This window comes from Lolium rigidum, chromosome 4 (assembly GCF_022539505.1).
Source record: "Lolium rigidum isolate FL_2022 chromosome 4, APGP_CSIRO_Lrig_0.1, whole genome shotgun sequence".
Lineage (NCBI taxonomy): Eukaryota > Viridiplantae > Streptophyta > Magnoliopsida > Poales > Poaceae > Lolium > Lolium rigidum.
This window is the reverse complement of record NC_061511.1, coordinates 119,418,159-119,437,948: the sequence shown is the minus strand read 5'-3', so window position 1 is coordinate 119,437,948 and position 19,790 is coordinate 119,418,159. Positions and strand designations below refer to the sequence as shown.

Genomic DNA, 19,790 nt, shown 5'->3' with positions numbered 1-19,790 from the left:
CTGTTGTCCACTAGATTTAGATGTGCGCCTTGGCGCACGATCCCGTGAAACTCATGCCGATGAATAATATGTATAAAAATGATAAAAATGAGGTTGAAAAAAGAACATCAAAATCATCATAGGTTACAGTTATTAGCAAGGATTCACGTAGATAACTCGTCAAACAAACATTTATGCAATCCAAACAATATATCGTTAAAAGAAACGGCTATCACTCATAGGAAAGACACTGCATATTTGTTTTGAGAAACATAGTACAAACGCAGGCGCTCACATATACGCACATACACTCATCCCTATGAACGCACAAACGCACACCCTACACCTATGAGCACATTCGTAAGACTGAGCCGGTGGATTGGATCTTGATATTGACGAAATCACCACAGACGCCTCGCTGTCGACGGGAACGTCGCCTCCCACTGAATGAATATTCCGTCTTTATGAGACACACATATGTCAAATTTAGGGTTTGAACTCTGGTGGGCTGGGGATACAACCATCCTTCTAACCACCCAACCTCAGGTTGGTTCTCACACACTGCATAATTTAGTAGTACAACATAGGGAAAATCAGGAGCACTGATTGCAAGTATATGTGAGATGTACTTTCTTGTAGTCAAAATACCATGTATTCTACTGCTCAAATTTATTTATTCTCACAAAACAATACATGACTTGTACTTTAACTCGGTATGTATCGATGTCTAAACAACACTATATTCAGTAAATTTCTATAAGGATGCGTTTTAGTTACCATTTGGAGTGGAAATATTTTGCAGGGTAGTTTGTTCCTTGGAAGATTTAATGGAATTATAAAGCAGAGAAGGTGAATTGCCAACATGTTTACTTCTATTTTGGGCTAACATTCGTTTTATTTTGTGGTAAACTAAATATAAACACACTACGCTGCCGCCAGGGGCATTAATTCAGCACACATACAATAATCAGGCTTATTTTGATCGGGAAAAAAGTTCGGATGCCCATTCGTGTGCCTATAGTAAAAATAAAGCACACACGACATGACAAGTTATTATACCAAAAAAGGAGAAGCAGAGGACAAAACATGCACCTGACACGCGGGCAGCACCGCTTTCAGGCACTATACAGAGTCGTACGCCAAGATTGCTTTTCTTCTCCAGATCCCCTTTCTCACTCTGCCTCTGATTCTAGTTTATGCAGGTGAGCATGCTCAAATGCACATCAATATGATTCAATAGTTCGTCAGCACCGTCTGTCTTGACGCAAAAAACATCACCAATTTGAGTGCTTGATCCCATCAGCATGCCGGGTAGTGCGGTGGACGGAGGCGCTAACATGGGCAGCAATAATCACATCGCCATAAGTGATTAAGTGATTGCTTCCGCAGGTGGAGCATAGGTTGTACAACTGACCAGGAGGTCGCTAGGAAGGCCGGACGCAGCCCTGTATCCGGCGAAGTCCTGCAAGGGTGGCGGCCGTGCCTGGGGAGACCATCTCACCGGCGTGGACCATCCCCAATGTCCACCGGTACTGTGGCGTCAGTCGTCGTCATTGTAGGCGAGGCTGGAACGGCAAACGCCAAACGCCAGTACGGCGTCGATTGCCAACAGTCATGCGTGATCAGAGCTGCTGGGGATGGCAATGGCAAGTCGGCAACGCGAGGACTAAAGGCCAGAAGGGGACGCCGGGCCAAGATGCTATTTCCTGTGGGCACCAATTTTATCAGTCAATCGGATGATAGGTATGTTCTTCCTTCTTATGCTACTGAAAGCAAAAAAAAAAAAAAATTGTGTGTCTTTATTTTTTCTACATTAAACTTGTGATACCTAGAAGAAAGTAAATATGTGTAGACATAAACAACAAAGTAACAAATTAGATCGATCCTCAAGAAGAGAGCAAGAAGAAACGAAAGGAAGTAGACACACAAACATCTTCAGTAATTTGGTGGAATGTGAAAGCAGAAAAGAAAAATAAATAAGCTGAACATTCACAACCAGCAGCAACAAAGTAACTAACGGAAATGGGATGAACTCTTTCTCGTTTCACAAGTTTATGGAATGGCACTGCCACCCAATTTTAGCTTTATTAAGGTGGCGTGTTTCTGAATTACATTCAGTAGCAGCTTATTGCAGGCAAATGTAAAGCTTGTTTAGATGATGTGATGTTTGCAGAGTCTGTAAATGAACACACCAAAGTTTGCACCACTTTATGGGTTTCTTCAGCTGATCTGGTAAATGCTTGAAAGATCTGTAAGTGGACATGCCAAAGTCTGTAGCACTTAAAAAAAGAGAAGAGCCTAGAGGAAGCATATTTAGTAGACTGGTACTATAATTCTACTAAGCTAAATAAGCATACACAAAATTCTTCTAGGTGCTGAATCTCAGAAGCCTGCAAGAGCACCTATTTTAAGTAGCATCACATAAGATAGTCTTGAGGTACATATAATAGACTGGTACCACATTGCTAACTAAGCTGGCTAATTATACATAAAGTTGTAGTTATCATACGCCTTAAGGAGCATTACATAAGATAGCTTAATTATACATCGGCTGTCTATCAGGTTAGTACCTACCTCTTCCAAGTATGTGTGGGATACTCTACTTTGTTTATACAGAGTAAAATTTTCAGGTTCTGGTACAACCTCAATGATTTTTGTGTTCTGAGTAATTCTTATTTTGTACGGTGATGTGGTGTCCTGTATTTGGGCCAGGCAGAGACAATCATGAAAGATTTGAGCTTGTAGATCAAGTCCTTCTTCAGTATCTTCTTGAATTTGTCCATGCAGTCTAGCCTTAGTGTGCATCCTGTATAAACAACTAACAACTCTTCTGACAATTAGTGGCACTATAGGCTGAAACGTACTGCTAGTTGTGTTGTGTCTTAAAAAATTGAGCATCCAGACCAAGCTAATTGCATGCATTTTTTGTGCAGAGGATGATGGCAAAATCAAGGATATAAATATTCAGTTAGCAAGCGACGATGGCAAAATCATTGATGCAAATATTCAGCTAGCAAGTAAATTCTACAATATATTGAAAGGTAAAGCATTTTTAGAGTAGAGCAAACACTGATAGATTACTAAATGAGCTTAGATGATATATACTGTTATAGTTTCCATTATCTAAAGGATGAGTAAGTACTGATGAATAATTTGATGATAAGGCCATGCTAACTCATGGACCTCATGTGTAGGTAATGATGGAGGGATCGAGTATCTCAATGTTCAGAAGGTACCAGTTTCTCCACAAGAATGAACCCTAGTTCAGAGACATTTTGTTCTTGATCCATGTTCTCCCAGATCTGGGATACACGCGCAACAAAATTCCTTTGAGACCCTCGAGGTATGAATTCTTTCACTCAGATTGCTTGCATTGCCAACTGCGGATACACAAAAAAAAAGATAATCACTCGAAACACCAAGTTATTTCTTTAAAGGTAGTAATAATGCGTTGTTAAAACACAATTAAAATGTCACGAACCTGTAACCTATTCGATTTCATACACATGTGGCAAAGATATATATTGAACCGATGAAAAAAAGCCTTCACGCCCATGCGGCCCGGATACTGAACTAATGAAGAAATGGTATCTATTACTGAAACACCTTTTGGGATTATCCTGAGAGCAAGCTGCTGGTAGGCTGCAGAGTTGAACTGATGAAAGGACTTTCATCTATGACACCCATTAAGTAATAATTGATCTTTTTTGTAGCCTCTGCAAGTGGAATAAAGTGAGTATATGAAACGTAAGGTCAAAATAAAAATTAAAGCTCATGGAATCACAAATCTGATTTCAACTTCTATTTTCTAGCAAATGGCACAAGCCTCAAATGAAAAACTTTGAACATGTGTAATATATATTGCAAAAAAAAACTATCATGCCTTGCTGCAATCAACCTGAGCAAAAAATATTAGTGGATTTTGCAGAGAAAAAACATTCTTTCATTTTTAAATAACTAATACCTATTACCTGTGATCAAGGGAGATGCATGGTGATATGATCAATGTGTAGTAGACCATATAAACATAAGGATATGGATGGATTTTATTGTTATAGAAAAGGTCTTATTATTATTGAGCATACTAACAGATTTTTTAATTCAAATATAGCGCAGAAAATTTCATTAGGAAATCGGTTAGAATGCCCATTATTAATGAAGATGACAGAAACCCAGTTGGTAGATCATACATAGTACAGCAGATGCAACGTGGTGAAGGGACAAATTGTAATCAGCCAATTTTAACACCAAAATTTAACATGAATCCTAATTAATTTTGCTAGATCTAGGGCTTCTATACCAAAAGACATAAATCTAATTATAAGAACATTAGTGTACAAATCACGACAAGTAACTACCTTGATCACAGTAACAATTTAGATGCTTAAAACTAAAAAAAGTGTGTTTATTTGATGTATGTCCGAGCAAAATATGCTACTTTTCTGAAAGCTACCAAACCAGCACGTTGTGGAAGTCCCCAAATTGATGAAACTAATAAGTGCAAATTTGAAAATATTTTGCGGTCCATCCATACGAAGTAATTCACACTTATCCAAAAGAATCAAAGATAGAGCAATAAACTTGAACATGTAATAGGGGCATAGGTTAGGTCGGGTAGCAGACCTTGGTGTCGAGCATGACATCGCATGGTGCCGAACAAATCCTGGTATAGCTCGTGCCATCTTTAGCAGGTCAAATCGGCCATCTGCTTTCAGTTTACAGTTTTGTGTAAGCATCATTAGAATTTTATTTCTTCCGTGCTCATCTGGAACGCCAAGATATATACCTCGATCAAACCTCTCTAGAAGATTATGTAGTGGCAGCTAGTAAAAAGAAGATGAACAAGTTGACTATGTTGGCAGTTAGTAAAAAAAGATGAACAAGTCGAGGTAATTGTAAGCGTTTCATATGTAGATGATAACCGTGGAACCAAAAAAATCCGAATGCTCAGATGAAAGATATTGTCATAGATTTTATCATTTGAAGGTTGAGTAAATATCTACGGATAACAGAATGAGACGGCTAAGCTAACTGCATGAATCTCATGTGTAGGTCATCATGAAGGGATCAAGAAATTGAGCGTTCAGGAGGTACCAGTTGGTCAACAAAAATGTAACCCAATTCATACACATTCTGTTCTTGGTCATTGTTCTCCCAGATCCACGAAACACACACAAGAACATTCCGTTGAGATCAAGGTGAGATGTCTTTTACCAGAGTGGCATGCATTACTTCTTTCTTAAGTTTCCTGCAAGATAATTGTAGAGATCAGGTGTGAACTGATTTGAGTAAATGAACCACCACAAGAATGATCAATCCAAACCAATGTGTAGGTTTACATATACTGCCCGTGCATTCTGTGAGCTTGATCAAGAATCAAGATCATAGCATCACCACCATCATGACCAAGAAAATGAAACAAAAGCTCGTGTGGATAGTTCAGATCATTTTTTACCAAAAAATTAAGGCAAATCCATAGTACAATTGGAAAAGGGAATAAGAATATAAATTTTGAACATCTGGGAGAAATTTGCTAGCCTTTTAACTTTAAAGCAAACATACTATTGAGCATATTAACTTTAAATTTGCTAATAGATGGTAGGAGATAGCTGACAAATAAATGTAGGAAAGAAAGTTCAATGAACAGATTAAAAGCTTTCCTCTTTACAGATTTTTGCGAAAATTGATACAGTCTCAAATTAAGCTATAACTTCAATTAGGCATTCACTGCACCAGCAGGGAACTTTTCAATTAGCAGTAGAAACTAAAGATGTACTCACAAACATCTATGATAGCTGCGACACACCAGAGATAGCGATCGCATATCAAAGAGGCATACCATATCTGGTTTTCATTGCATTGGTAGTGTAGCCCAAATTTAAATACAAACTGAAAGCGACAAATAACAATTATTGTTTCTTCTCTTTATTTTTCTCCATAAAATGAGAAAGATAGAAAAAAGAAACACTAAAGGTATAGTGAAACCTGAAAATACACTATAAGGTAAATTTAAAAAGCATGCGTCTAGTCCTTGTAAGAGACAAAATAAAATGCAAATTTAATTGTAGGAATTGAAGACATTTGTATGGAAGAGCAGCCACACCAGCATTTTTGCTCCAGCCTTCTTTCATGGTCATGTTTTTTGCAAATAAACCATAACGTACATTAAAAACAGCTAGCTTTAATTGCAAGAATCAATGAAGTACACTTTAATAAGCCATGCTCTGTTCCAAATATTAGATGGAGCGAACTGCTTCAAAATAACTTATAGTATGTCAAAGAAATCCTACAGTTCTATTTCCTAGCCCTATGATTTAGGACTATTGCATGTGAGTGAATACCAAGACTTATGAGCTCCATAACGAACGATACTAACCATAGGTATGTGTGAACGGCCTCCGCTGACATAAACAAGCGCCCAGAAACCCCTTTAGAAGACTATAGTTGCAAATTGGGTTCTCAACCTCCATCACTGCATGCACGACACAGAACAAACAAGTAAATAAAGAAGGAAGTACAATCCCATAATTAAAATAATACAATGCTTATGAAAATAATAGATAAGCATCCCAATGTGGGAACCATAATAGTTGTTCAGTAAAAGATAAGATACCAGGTGGAACAGGAGTAGGTTAGAGCCTCGTCATCCACATTGCATCTGACATCATCTTTGCATTCAAAGAAGCTACTGCTCTTCCCTCCAAACTTATGAAATAAATCCAGCTGTTCCATCCAGACCATTAGACCCAATCTCATGGACTTTTGGGGATGTCCATTCATCGGATAGATGACTGACACACCGTTACATTTGGCTCCATGATTATCTGCAATAATACCCTCCTCTTCATTCTCCACCTCCCCTTCCTGTAAGGGCATCTTGTAGCCTCTCTCTCTGAAGGCGGATGACCTGTCACATCCACACATCCCCTGAAATGTTCCACAACATTTACAAGTTATCTGGAACAAGCTAGAAATACATCACAGTTACAGATATAAAACCAAGAAAAAGAAACACATGTGTATGAGCAAGGAAGCTCCACTTGCGATCATCTCCAACAAAGTGTTGGGCAGCAACCTTAACAACTACTTCTGCATGCTTGAGGCACCACGACCGCCTCCTTTCACACTATTGAACCACCGGTAAAACAGTATATTAAATATTAATACAAATCGACGATAAATAGTCTGTGAACAAGTACACAGAGAATGTACAGACTACTACACATAGCAATTACAAAATCTATTGTAATTTAAACACATACATAAGCAAGAAATACGCAGGTACACGAAATAAGCAGGTAATTTTATTTAAGAGAACAAGCTGAATAGTGCTTAGTGATGTGCAAGAACCCTTATCTGGAGCATAATTATTTCATTAGTAAACAACAAAATCACAACCCAAAATTTAGCAAACAACAAAACGAAGACACTAAATATCAAAACCTGTGTGTATCCCAGTTATCTGTATTCATACGAAGTAGGCCGAGGTGTGGAAAACCATAGCTAATGAATTTTTTGAACACTAGAGGATTTTATTACTTTGCAAAACAAGCAAGACATTAGAGAGCCAAAACAGTAAAATCATAAATAAGAGTGGTTTCTGCTCTTCTTTTACTATTTCACTGGTCGCATAAAGACACTAATCATTGAGATTGTGTTTCAAAGATAAGTATGCGTCCTTTGATTAGTTTATGAAGTACGGAGTAGAAAACTTGAACTATATACCTCTGTCCAATATGAACTAACAAACCTTTACCGTACCATCCGTGTCCAGAGTAAATTGTCCATGTTGATGAATTTGCACTTCTTTACTATACCCTCCATGTCCAACGTCCAGAGTAAATTGTCCATGTTGACGAATTTGCGCTTATCCTTCTACCTTCGGCGGCCAGCCAGCACCATCAGTGCCTCATACGCCAATCTGCACTACCAAAACCCATGGATGAAATTAATCATTTTGCAATGGAAAAGGAAAATAACTATCATCAATCCTCTCATAACTATGAACTATTTCAAAGGAAAATAACTATCATCAATACTCCATCAGGGCAAATTGGTCCGTGGCCATTGGAAGCAGCCACGTTGTGCAGAAACATCAAACACTAAATCACCTACTCCGGATTCTCTTCCCTGCATACCCAGGCCATAGAGCAGATATGAACGCCTAGGTGAGACTAAGTTGGAAATATCCTATCCTAAATAAACTAAAGGTTTGGAGGAACAAGATAAGAAGCAAGCCTGGTGATTAGGCCTTGGTACCTTGGCACTAGTCGAATGATCTTCAGCTGCTGGCCCCGACACGAGCGGCGTGACGGCGGTGCACAGCAGCGGCCAACACATCCTCCTGGTTGGAATCAATGTCATGTGTCCAATTGTTGCAGCACGAGTAGCCTCTCCTTGATGGGTTGATGGGTATGAGGGCAGTAGCATCTCGAGCTGCATGGAGGAGACTAAAATCAACACACACAACTTACCACAACATGCATTTGTCCAGATGCACATAACTCACCATCTTTTTCATAGCAGTTTTTTCCCTAAGGCATTTACACAAACACCTTGCCAGCACACCTGCAACCTTACAACAGGGAAGCAAATAAGAAGAAGTTTTAGGAAGGAGATGGGAAGCCTAGGTAAAAAATATTGCTCCACCTCCCTGGGCGCTGCTGGGACATCACGGGTGCTCCTCCACATCGAGCTCCGTCTCCTCATCCATGGTGCCATGGTTCCCTTTGCCTCTCCAGCCATGGAGAAGACCAGCGGAGGATAAGAGGCGAAGAGGAACTGGAGGGGATTTGGGGAGAGATGGAGGAGGGGATTGGGGGAGAGATGAGTGCAGAGATTTGGGAGGACGCAGCCGACAACACTCGCCGAAGAGGAGGCCGGCGGCGGCTCGCCGGAGCAAGGGAGGCGGCGGCTGCGGGATTGGAGAGGATTGGGATAGGGTTTCGACGCAAAAGAGGAGATAAAGAAGGAGCCAGTGGATGTGCAGAGGAGAAGCCGGAGGAGGCGCAGAGGAGGAGCCGGCGGAGGCGCACGAGGTAGCGGCAGGGCTAGGAGGGCGCGAGGCGGCCGGCGGCGGGGCTGAGACGTGCGAGGAGGTTGTGGAGGGGAATAGAGATAGGGTTCGTTGGCCATGGATGGTTTTGTCTCACGCGGGCCATCCATGCCCAATAGTCCAATGACACGTGGCTCAGCTGCTGAACGCGAAACTGAGTCGCACGCCAGCCCCAACGCGCCGGGTGGCCTATCGTGGATGGCCTCTGCATGCCCCATGGGGGTGCAGCAATTATACTTTTAGATACACAGCCATACCCTTCCACTTACATCCAGCACTATATGCACCAGTCTGTCTCAGAGTCATTCAATATCACTGCTGAGATCTGTTCCCATTCTTATGCAGGCTGAAACTGCTGCGGCTTTACTCAAGTGGATGCAAAATGAGGCTGATGAGGCTGTTGTGAGGACGATGGTGCCGGCACCATCATCCGAAAACCTCTACAAGCACGAGGCCATGGGCCAGCTTGGTGGTGACCTTTTAATGAATCTGGTATATTTTCTTAATCCACATACATGATTTTATTATTATCTCGTTTAATTACTATTGGCTTTGCCTAATGCTTACCAAAAGTTCAGAAACACTGCGTTTGCTTACAATCATCATACACTAATTTTTCACTTTTCAGATCTGTCTCATCCAAGTATATAAACTGTTGAGTTCCGTTGGCTTCTTTTGTAATCATTTGCATTGTTGTCAACTGTTGTCTATGCACAACCCTATTCTTCCACTTACATCCCGCACTATTTGCATCAGTCTATCTCACAGATTTATTAAATATCAATGATGAGTTCTATTGCTATTCATATGCAGGATGAAGCTTCTGTGCCTCTACTCAAATGGATAAAAAATGATCCTGATGAGGCTCGTCTGTGAAGACGATGGTGCCGCCACCATCTTCCGAAAACCTCCTCAAGCACAAGGCCACGGGCCAGCTCGGGTGGTATCCTTTTCGATAGCAGGTATATTTTCTTAATCCTCATACATGATTTGATTTGTCTCGTTTATTGCCGGCTTTGTCTAATGCTTACCAATAGTTCGAAACACACACAACCCTATTCTTCCACTTACATCCAAGCACTATATGCATCGTTGTCTCATAGATTCATTTTATATATCACTCGTTGATGTCCGTTGCTCTTCAATTTTCATATGCGATCGAAACTGCTAAGCCTTCATTGGTCAAAAGGATTGCAACTGCTGCTGATGAGGCATCTGCAGAGGCTGCCACCAAGTTATTGTCAGCCCCACCTTCTGGATGCTTATATAAGCTCAAGTCCAAGGACCAGCCGGGCCGTAACCATCCAAGGGTTCGGTATATTTTCTTAAGCCACATATACATGCCATGATTTATGTCTGATATTATCACCGGCTCTGTCTAATGCTTTTTGGAATTCGGAAACACCAAATTAGCATGCTTATATTCATCATACACTAAATTTTGACTGCTCAGCTTTGTAACATAGTGTTATGCACTCGCTTGTCAACATTTGCATTGCTCTGAACTATGCACTTTACACAACCTAATTCTTCCACTTACATTCAGCGCTACGCACCAGTAGTACCTCCCATGTTTCCTTCACCATCCCGATGCCGAGCTTGCGGGAATATGGCGGGCCCATGTACATACCCCGCATATAACACCTCCTATGGCTCTATCTACCTTTCTAATAACTCCTTCACAGAGTTACAGGTATGTATTCTCACTGGTTTAGCATGAATTGGCATATAGTAAAGTCTTGTTTTTAGTCTTCCTGCTTCTTACATTAGTATCAATTTTCACCTGCAGACTGTACCTTGTGAAATTCGTCCAATGATTAACCAGATGTGTCCGCATGAAGGGTCTTTCACTATGCATGGCAATGGCAAATTGATGAACACCTACACGGTCTATGAGGTGTATGTCTACAAGACGCAGGTCATCACATATTTGTATGGACATGATTGGAGAAAGTTTGCTTTTGACTACGGTCTGAAGAAGGGCGACGAGCTGAGGATCAGAAACTCAAACGGGAAGATATACGTAACTGCTTACAAAGTTGGAGACACTTCCAAATATATAATATGTAACTTTTTTGTACTCATATCCTTTGATTACTGCATTCTGAGCAGTTGTTCTAAACCATTCCCTGTGTTCTAGCTTGCTGGGTTTAACATGATCAAAGCTGCAGATCCCCGATGGAACAGAGCGGATGTCACAAAGGGCACCCACACCGAGCACCGGCACCGGCTTCCCACTCTCCCGCATCATCACCGGTTCCTCGTACTCAGCTCCGTTTATTGCATCTACCCGAGCAGGCTCCTACATCGGCATTGGTTCCTGTAGAGGCCCCATATACTACACCCGCCCAGCGAGGCTCCCGCATCGACGATCGGTTCCTCTAGCGGCACCGTTTACTGCACCTGCCCAACAGTCTCTCGCATCAGCACCGGTTCCTCTAGAGGCACCGTTTATTGCACATGCCCAGCAGTCTCCCCGCATCGGCACCAGCTCGTGTACCAGCCCGAGCTCTTGCACCTGCCCTGACCGGATCACTGAGGTCTCAGCTCATTGTTGTGGCCACCCGTGTGGTGACCAGGACGCATCTGAAGGCTATGTTCGTGAGTATATGACAGCATAACTGCTCTTATCTTGATGTCTTCTCTGCTCAAAGTCTCACATGGTCCAGTCTTCAGTGCATTGGTGCCATTGACTAATTTTTGGTGGTATCTCTTGCTTTTAATAAGAAATTGCCTAAAAATATCTCCAAGGATCTCAATGCTGGCCGAAGGGGCAAGATTTCCCTCGTCATGGAGAGTGAAGGTCTCACCGTGGAGGGACGATACTCCGTCAGTCCCACGGATGGCCGCTTGGCTGTTACTTCCAGGTGGAAAAAGTTCATTAACGGTGCCAAACTTCGCATTGGATCAAAGTTGAAAATCAAGATCTTTCGAAGCCGCTGTGACATGCTGGTCATAAAGTTTGCGGTTGTCTAGTTCTGTTGTCCCATGAGCCCTTAGCAAATGCATTTGTAGTTATACTTATATAAGGTTATCTTATCTCGAACTCGCTAATTAATTGTATGGGTGGTAAAACTCGGCAAGCTTTTGCTCGTAGCAAGTATGTATGTATGATCAGCTATTATGATAACTAATGTTTGTGTTCATCTTAATTTGCATTTCCGTTTTAGAAAAAAACTTAATTTCTATTTTGGCTGACCTCGTTAGAGAACTATCGCATTGAATCCACAACATGATTCAAATAGATTCATTACACCGAGCCACATGTCTTGACCTTGCTATACACTAGTTCCATTAATCAGTGCAAGAAGGCTTACCTGAGCTGCCTGAACCACGGCAGATTCGAATCTACCTTAGCTATCTAGCTAGAAATACAACCTTTGCAGAAAGAGGATTTGTAGTACGGGGAGGCTGACATTGGGGACCCATGAGCCAGCAGCGTCGTCAATGTTTTAAAGGCGGCAGGAGATTGAAACAAAAAAAATAAGCCAAAATCAGTTGGTAAACAAAATCCAAGAAATGAAACATTTACCTTTCCGAGAGGATGACATGCGGGACCCATGAGGCAGCATCATCCTCAACTAATTAGGGTCAAAAATAAATCTATCAAAGGAAACCTTTATTGTTCATAGAGGATGACATGTGGGACCGACCTGCCAGCTGCGTCGTCATGGTTTCAAAGGGGGCAGGGGATCAAAAGAAAAAGGCAAATAGCCGAAATTAGGGGTAAAAAATAAATCCAACAAAGGAAACTTTTATTGTTCATAGAGGATGACATGCGGGACCCATGAGCCAGCATCTTCCTCAACGTTTCAAAGTCGGCATGAGATTGAAAGAAAAAGGCAAGTGACCAAATATCAGGAGCCAAAAATAATCCAAGAAAAGAAATTTTATTGTACATAGAGGATGACATGCGGGTCCCATTTTGCAGCAGCGGTCTCAACATTTCCAAGGCGGCACAGGACCAAAAGAAAAATGAAGTAGCCAGAAATCAGGGGGTGAAAAAATCCAAGAAAAGAAAGATTTCAATTGGGCTGCATCTGGACATCTGGGCCTTCGAACTATCCTGTTGGGCCTTTTGACTCGTACAATTTCAGCCCACTCCAAAACAGGAAAGTTCAGATTTTTCTAAAAAAAACAGGAAAGTCCTATGCTTCGCAAAAACACAAAACAAGGAGATTCAACATATAAGTTTGTTTATGTAAAAATAAAGATTTAATTTATCCGTTTGCAATAGCTCAGAGGGCGAAATACAATGTTTAGTGTCTGCAAAATAATCAAGATATCACATGTTTCTTGTACGGGGAGGCTGACATCGGGGACCCATGAGCCAGCAGCGTCGTCTACGTTTTAAAGGCGGCAGGGGATGGAAAGAAAAAATAAACCAAAAATCTGTTGGTAAAAAATCCAAGAAAAGAAACATTTTCGTTCTGAGAGGATGACATGCGGGACACATGAGGCAGCAGCTCCTCAGCGTTTATTGTTCATAGAGGTTGACATGTGGGACCCGTGAGCCAGCAGCGTCCTCAACATTTTAAAGGCTGCAGGAGATCGAAAGAAAAAATAAGCCAAAAATCGTTTGGTCAACAAAATCCAAGAAAAGAAACATTAACTGTTCTGAGAGGATGACATGCGGGACCCATGAGGCAGCAGCATCCTCAACGATTCCAAGGCGGCAGAGGATCAAAAGAAAAAAAAGGAAATATCCATAAATTAATTAGGGGTTCAAAATAAATCCATCAAAGGAAACTTTTATTGTTCATAGAGGATGACATGTGGGACCGACCTGCCAACAGCGTCCTCATCATTTCAGAGGGGGCAGGAGATCAAAAGAATAATGCAAATAGCCAGAAATTAGGGGTCAAAAATAACTCCAAGAAAGAAAACTTTTATTGTTTGTAGAGGATGACATGCGGGACCCATGAGCCAGCAGCTTACTCAACATTTCAAAGGCGGCATGAGATCGAAAGAAAAAGGCAAGTGACAATATATCAGGAGCCAAAGATAATCCAAGAAAAGAAACTTTATTGTACATAGAGGATGACATGCGGGTCCCATTTAGCAGACAGCGGTCTCAACGTTTCAAATGCGGCTTGAGATCAAAATAAAAAGAAAGTTGATTGTACATAGAGGATGACATGCGGGTCCCATGAGTCAGCAGCTTACTCAACGTTTCCAATGCGGCAGGGGATCAAAAGAAAAAGGAAATAGCCAAAAATCAGAGGGTGAAAAAAATCCAAGAAAATAAACTTTTATAGCACATAGAAGATGACATGCGGGTCCCATGAGCCAACAGGGTCCTCAACATTTCAAACGTAGCATGAGATCGAAATAAAAAGGCAAGTGACCAAATATCAGGAGCCAAAAATAATTCAAGAAAAGAAATTTGATTGTACATAGAGGATGACATCTGGCTCCCATTTAGCAGCAGCGGTATCACCGTTTGAGAAGCGGCAGGGGATCGAAAGAAAAAGGCAAGTGACCAAATATGAGGTGCCAAAAAAATCCAAGAAAAGAAAGTTTTATAGTAAATAGAGGATGACATGCGGGTCCCATGAGCCAGCAGGTTCCTCAATGTTTCAAACGTGGCATGAGATCGAAAGAAAAAGGCAAGTGACCAAATATCAGGAGCCAAAAATAATTCAAGAAAAGAAACTTGATTGTACATAGAGGATGACATGCGGGTCCCATTTAGCAGCATAGGTATCACCGTTTGAGAGGCTGCACATGATCGAAAGAATAAGGCAAGTGACCAAATATCAGGAGCCAAAAATAATTTAAGAAAAGAAAGTTTTATAGTACATAGAGGATGACATGCGGGTCCCATTTAGCAGCAGCGGTCTCACCGTTTGAGAGGCGGCAGGGGATCGAAAGAAAAAGGTAAGTGACCAAATATGAGGTGCCAAAAAAATACAAGAAAAGAAAGTTTTATAGTACATAGAGGATGACATGCGGGTCCCATTTAGCAGCAGCGGTACCACCGTTTGAGAGGCGGCAGGGGATCGAAAGAAAAAGGCAAGTGACCAAATTTGAGGTGCCAAAAAAACTCCAAGAAAAGAAAGTTGATTGCTCATAGAGGATGACGTGCGGGTCCCAATTAGCAGCAGCGGTTTCAACGTTTCCAAGGCGGCAAGGGATCAAAAGAAAAAGGAAGTAGCCAGAAATCAGGTGGTCAAAAAATCCAAGAATAGAAAGAATTTTGGTTCATAGAGGATGACATGCGGGACCCATGATCCTGCATCGTAAACGGCTCGATCGGAGAGCGTTGAACGAGATGGCGCGATCGAGAAAAAAACAATGCCAGAGAGGCTGCCATCTGGGCCCTACATCCCTCGGCGGTGCGGATTTGCGTTGACTCGGCCGGCGAACCCGAGAATTCGAGATGCACCACGTCCCGGGACACCATACGCGACGTGTTGGCCGTTTTCGTCGGGCTAGGTGGCCTCAAAAACGAGAAAAAACGTTTTGACATGCACAACGGAGAGACCAAAAATCGTCGGCCATGGTGCACCAGCAACCACGGCGTGACTTCAACTTCGTCGGCCATGGCAACTTTTCTTGTAGTGTAGCATCGGAGTCCATAGGCATATGGCGATGTAGGGGCCATTGTGGTGGTGGCACAACAGGTAGAAGTCACCTTGTGAGGAAGGTCCTTTTGATGTGCACTTGCCACCCTTGGAGTGGTAGACACCCTATATAAGGTGTGACTAACTATATAAATTAATGATGCGCATACATAAAAATTGATGCATTGTTGCAAGCTTCATGTACGAGTGTTGGAAGAATTATGTCATGAATGATTCGGTACACCCCTCCGACATCACCAATCCAAGGCCACCAATGTCACTAACTTCTTCAATTACACCCATTGTTCATCTAAGAAGAAACCAAGCTAAATCTGTACAAGCGGAGGTGAATATATCCCCAAACTACTGCGAATATTTCCCCTCTATGTATGGCTTGCTAAAGCTGGAAATATGTCGTAGAGGTAATGATAAATTTATTATTATTTTTGGTCATCACTTAATCTTTATTCCTGGTCATATCAAATATGTATATTCATATCAACAATATTGATGCCAAAAACTCAATTCATATCATGATCTTCATGGCATTCAACCTTGAATACATGGTATTCGAGAATTGCCTATGGGCAAACCCTTCATGTACAACTCAATGCAAACATTAGTCTATAGGAATTTTCATTAATATTCATAACCACGCATGCGGTATCCATGTTTCTTCAATTGCGGGGAGCGGTAATTTTTTGCATGTTGCCCTATTTTGAGGTATGTGCTCGGGACATTTTCTCGTCCAGAATCGTAAAAACTAGTTATTTACGGTTTTGAACATATCGAGGGATCTGTTAGAGATGCTCCTTCGTGAGTCACTTAATGGATTATCTGGCTAGCATTTTTGCTGATGAGAGAGTGGTGCTCCCAATCTCATTACCTCATGTAGTATGGTTTTGGCCTTTGTTCTTTGTTCCACATTGCCAGTACTTTCTCCAACCAAGCAACCTTGTATAGAAACAACATAAACCTTGCCTTCTTATGCCCATCCTTGATCTTCCTCACGCTAGACCAACTCCCTTTCTTAGGCGCACTCGTTGTGAAGAGTACTTTTGTTGCTAGAAGTTCCTCTATTTCAACATTGATCTTCAGCGACAAGTTGTGGAATAAAAGAGGAGATGGAAACCCCTTTTATAGGTGGAAGCACTCCAAGTACTTTATAATTATTTTCCAAATACAGTTTCCACATAAGGACACTTGAATTTAATCGCAATAAAGCATGTATACAATGTTAGGCAACTCTGGACCGCTCAACCAATGGAACCATTGTGGTGACTCTGCATACCACTGAATGTTGTAGTATGCTAGTCCTTGATATAACATTCACGAAGTACCAATCCGAAAATATTACATCCCTCAGAGTAGTACAACAGAACATAGCAGGTCCATAACTCATTCATTTATTATTACAAACAATATGTACACATCATCACGGAGTTCCTCCTGGGTCCTGAGAGGAATACTCCTGGGTTCGAGGTGAACCCAACTTAGCTTACAATATAGAAGTCTTAGTAAGTTATACATTTATTCTCATCGAGCAGTTAAGTACTAAGTTTTCGTACTGCTGATACGTCCAAAACGTATCTACTTTCTCGAACACTTTTGCTATTGTTTTGCCTCTAATTTGTGTATTTTGGATACAACTAACACGGACTAACGCTGTTTTCAGCAGAATTGCCCTGGTGCCTTATTTTTGTGCAGAAAATAAACTTTCAGGAAAATCCCCGGAAATAATTGCAATGCGCCTATTTTCACAGAAGACCTACGGAGCCAGAAGATGAGACGGAGGGGGCCACGAGGTGTGCACACCACATGGCGGCGCGGTGGGCCCCTGGGCCGCGCCGCCATATGGTGATGCCGCCTCGGCCAGCCCCCGACGCTCCCCTCTGGACTACTTAAAGCCCTTGACCTAAAAACGCACGGGGGTTCGACCAATTTGCCAGAAGACATCCAGAACTCCGCCGCCATCGAAAACTCTACTTTAGGGATCAGAAACTCCGTTCTGGCACCTTGCCGGGACGGGAAATTGGAGGAGATCATCACCATCATCGCCACCAACGCCTCTCCATCAACCATCCATGCTTCCCCCATCCATGTGTGAGTAAATCCCCGATGTAGGCTGAAGGGGATGGTAGAGATTGGATGAGATTGTTCATGTAATAGCCATAAGATTGTTAGGGCATGGTGCCTAGTATCCGTTGTTGGTACTTTTATGATATTGTTGCAACTTGTTATGCTTAATGCTTGTCACTAGGGCCCGAGTGCCATGATTTCAGATCTGAACATGTTATTGATTCATGATGATATTCGTTGTTTTATGATCTTACCTGCAAGTTGTATACACATATTGCTGTCCGGAACCAGAGGCCCCAAAGTGACAGAAATTGGGACAACCGGAGGGGAAGGCTGTGATATGAGGATCACATGTGTTCACGGAGTGTTAATGCTTTGCTCCGGTACTCTATTAAAAGGAGTACATTAATTACCAGTAGTTTCCCTAGAGGCCCAGCTGTCACCGGCTGGTAGGACAAAAGATGTTGTGCAAGTTTCTCATTGCGAGCACGTACGACTATATACGGAACACATGCCTATGGTTATTTAGTACTTGGATACTGTTTTATTATTATCTGCAAATGCCTTGTCTTGATTATTACATGAGTTATCTTATCCATGCAGCGCCCGTTCATCCATCCCTATGCCTACAATATTTTAATCGTGTTGTTTAATATAATCACTACTACTGTCTTTGTCACACTGCTGCTTATATTTCACTACTGCTACTGCTATAAAACTGTTGCTACTGATAAACTATTGCGAGCAAGTCTGTTTCCAGGTGCAGCTGAATTGACAACTCCGTCGTTAAGGCTTACAAATATTCTTTGGCTCCCCTTGTGTCGAATCAATAAATTGGGTTTTACTTCCCTCGAAGACTGTTGCGATCCCCTATACTTGTGGGTCATCAAGACTATTTTCTGGCATAGCTTTATTTGCAAGTTCACCTGAATTGATATTGTTCGCTGCAAATCCTCCATCATGGGTAAACCTCGCGATGCTAAAGTCGCCATATTACCATCCACTACAGGAAAAGGTACAACTCTGAGTACCTCTACTGCTCTTGATTCACCATCTGTGATAAGTCAACTTGTTTCACCACGACAAGCTTCACATGTTGGTACTTCTGCTGAATCTGAAAATTCCTCTTATAATCTTGATGATGCTTCTACTGTGCTTAATGATAATGGTTCATTAGGTCCTTTTCTAGATGCTACAATTGCTAGGTCTAGACAAATTCAAAAAATACTGAAATTCCTAATGAAAATAATGTTACACCTGTTAATTTACCTGAGTCTGTTGAATACTCTAGTGATGATCTTGATGAAGATTATGTGGAACTTGATGATGAATTTATTGATAAATGTAATGCTACTACTGGTGCAAGTAACATTAAAAAGCTTCTTGCACAACATGTTGTTAGATATAAACTGTCTCCTGATCCTAAATTTGCCACATCTCCTATAAACATTAAGGATAAGGATTATGATTTTTCTCTTGATTTATCTCATATATCTATTGGTGAGAAAACACCTTTTTGTGGTACTGAAAAGGAAAGTGCTGTAGAGCACATGAATGAGCTTTCTACTTTGAGTAGCTTGTTTTCTGATGATATCAAGAAGCGTACTTATTTTGTTGCTAAATTTTTTCCTTTCTCATTAAAGGATGATGCTAAAACTTGGTATAATAGTTTGCCTCCTGATTCTATTGATAGTCCAAGTGGTTTGCTTGATGTTTTCTTTCGAAAATATTTTTCCTGCTAGTGCTCAACATATTGCTTTGCAGAAAATTTATAGTTTTGACCAGTAAGATGGAGAGAAATTGCCTGAACCTTGGGCAAGGTTTTGCTCTCTTCTTAGAGCTCGGCCTGGACATGATTTGGAAAAGCATGACTTACTTGATATATTTTATAGTGGACTAACCATTGAGTCTAGGGCATACCTGGATAGTTGTGCTGGTTGTGTTTTCAGGAAAAGAACTCCAGCCGAAGCTGAAGAATTAATGGCTAGAATAAGCCAAAATCATGATGATTGGACTACACCTGAACCAACCCCAACACCAATATTGAAGAAGAGAGGTAAGATTGAATTAAATGATGGAGATATGAAGGAAGCCAAGAAATCTCTTAAAGA

At 41.4% G+C, this 19,790-nt stretch overlaps 1 long non-coding RNA gene across 7 annotated transcripts; it reads right to left on the bottom strand.

The window, feature by feature from the left end:
* Positions 1-488: 488 nt before the first annotated feature.
* On the bottom strand, positions 489-8,977 carry LOC124705412. 7 transcript variants are annotated; one of them, XR_007003990.1, is made up of 10 exons: positions 8,489-8,977; positions 8,239-8,415; positions 6,593-7,900; positions 6,356-6,451; positions 5,074-5,227; positions 4,603-4,802; positions 3,461-3,695; positions 3,216-3,359; positions 1,072-1,645; positions 489-540 (listed from the first exon to the last, which is right to left on the bottom strand). It is a non-coding gene; the product is annotated as an uncharacterized LOC124705412 (long non-coding RNA). The 7 variants fall into 7 exon arrangements; XR_007003992.1 differs by lacking the exon at positions 489-540 and having other exon boundaries at positions 939-1,311; positions 1,394-1,645; positions 8,489-8,973; XR_007003991.1 differs by lacking the exon at positions 489-540 and having other exon boundaries at positions 939-1,645; positions 8,489-8,554; positions 8,629-8,966.
* Between the last annotated feature and the right edge of the window lie 10,813 nt (positions 8,978-19,790).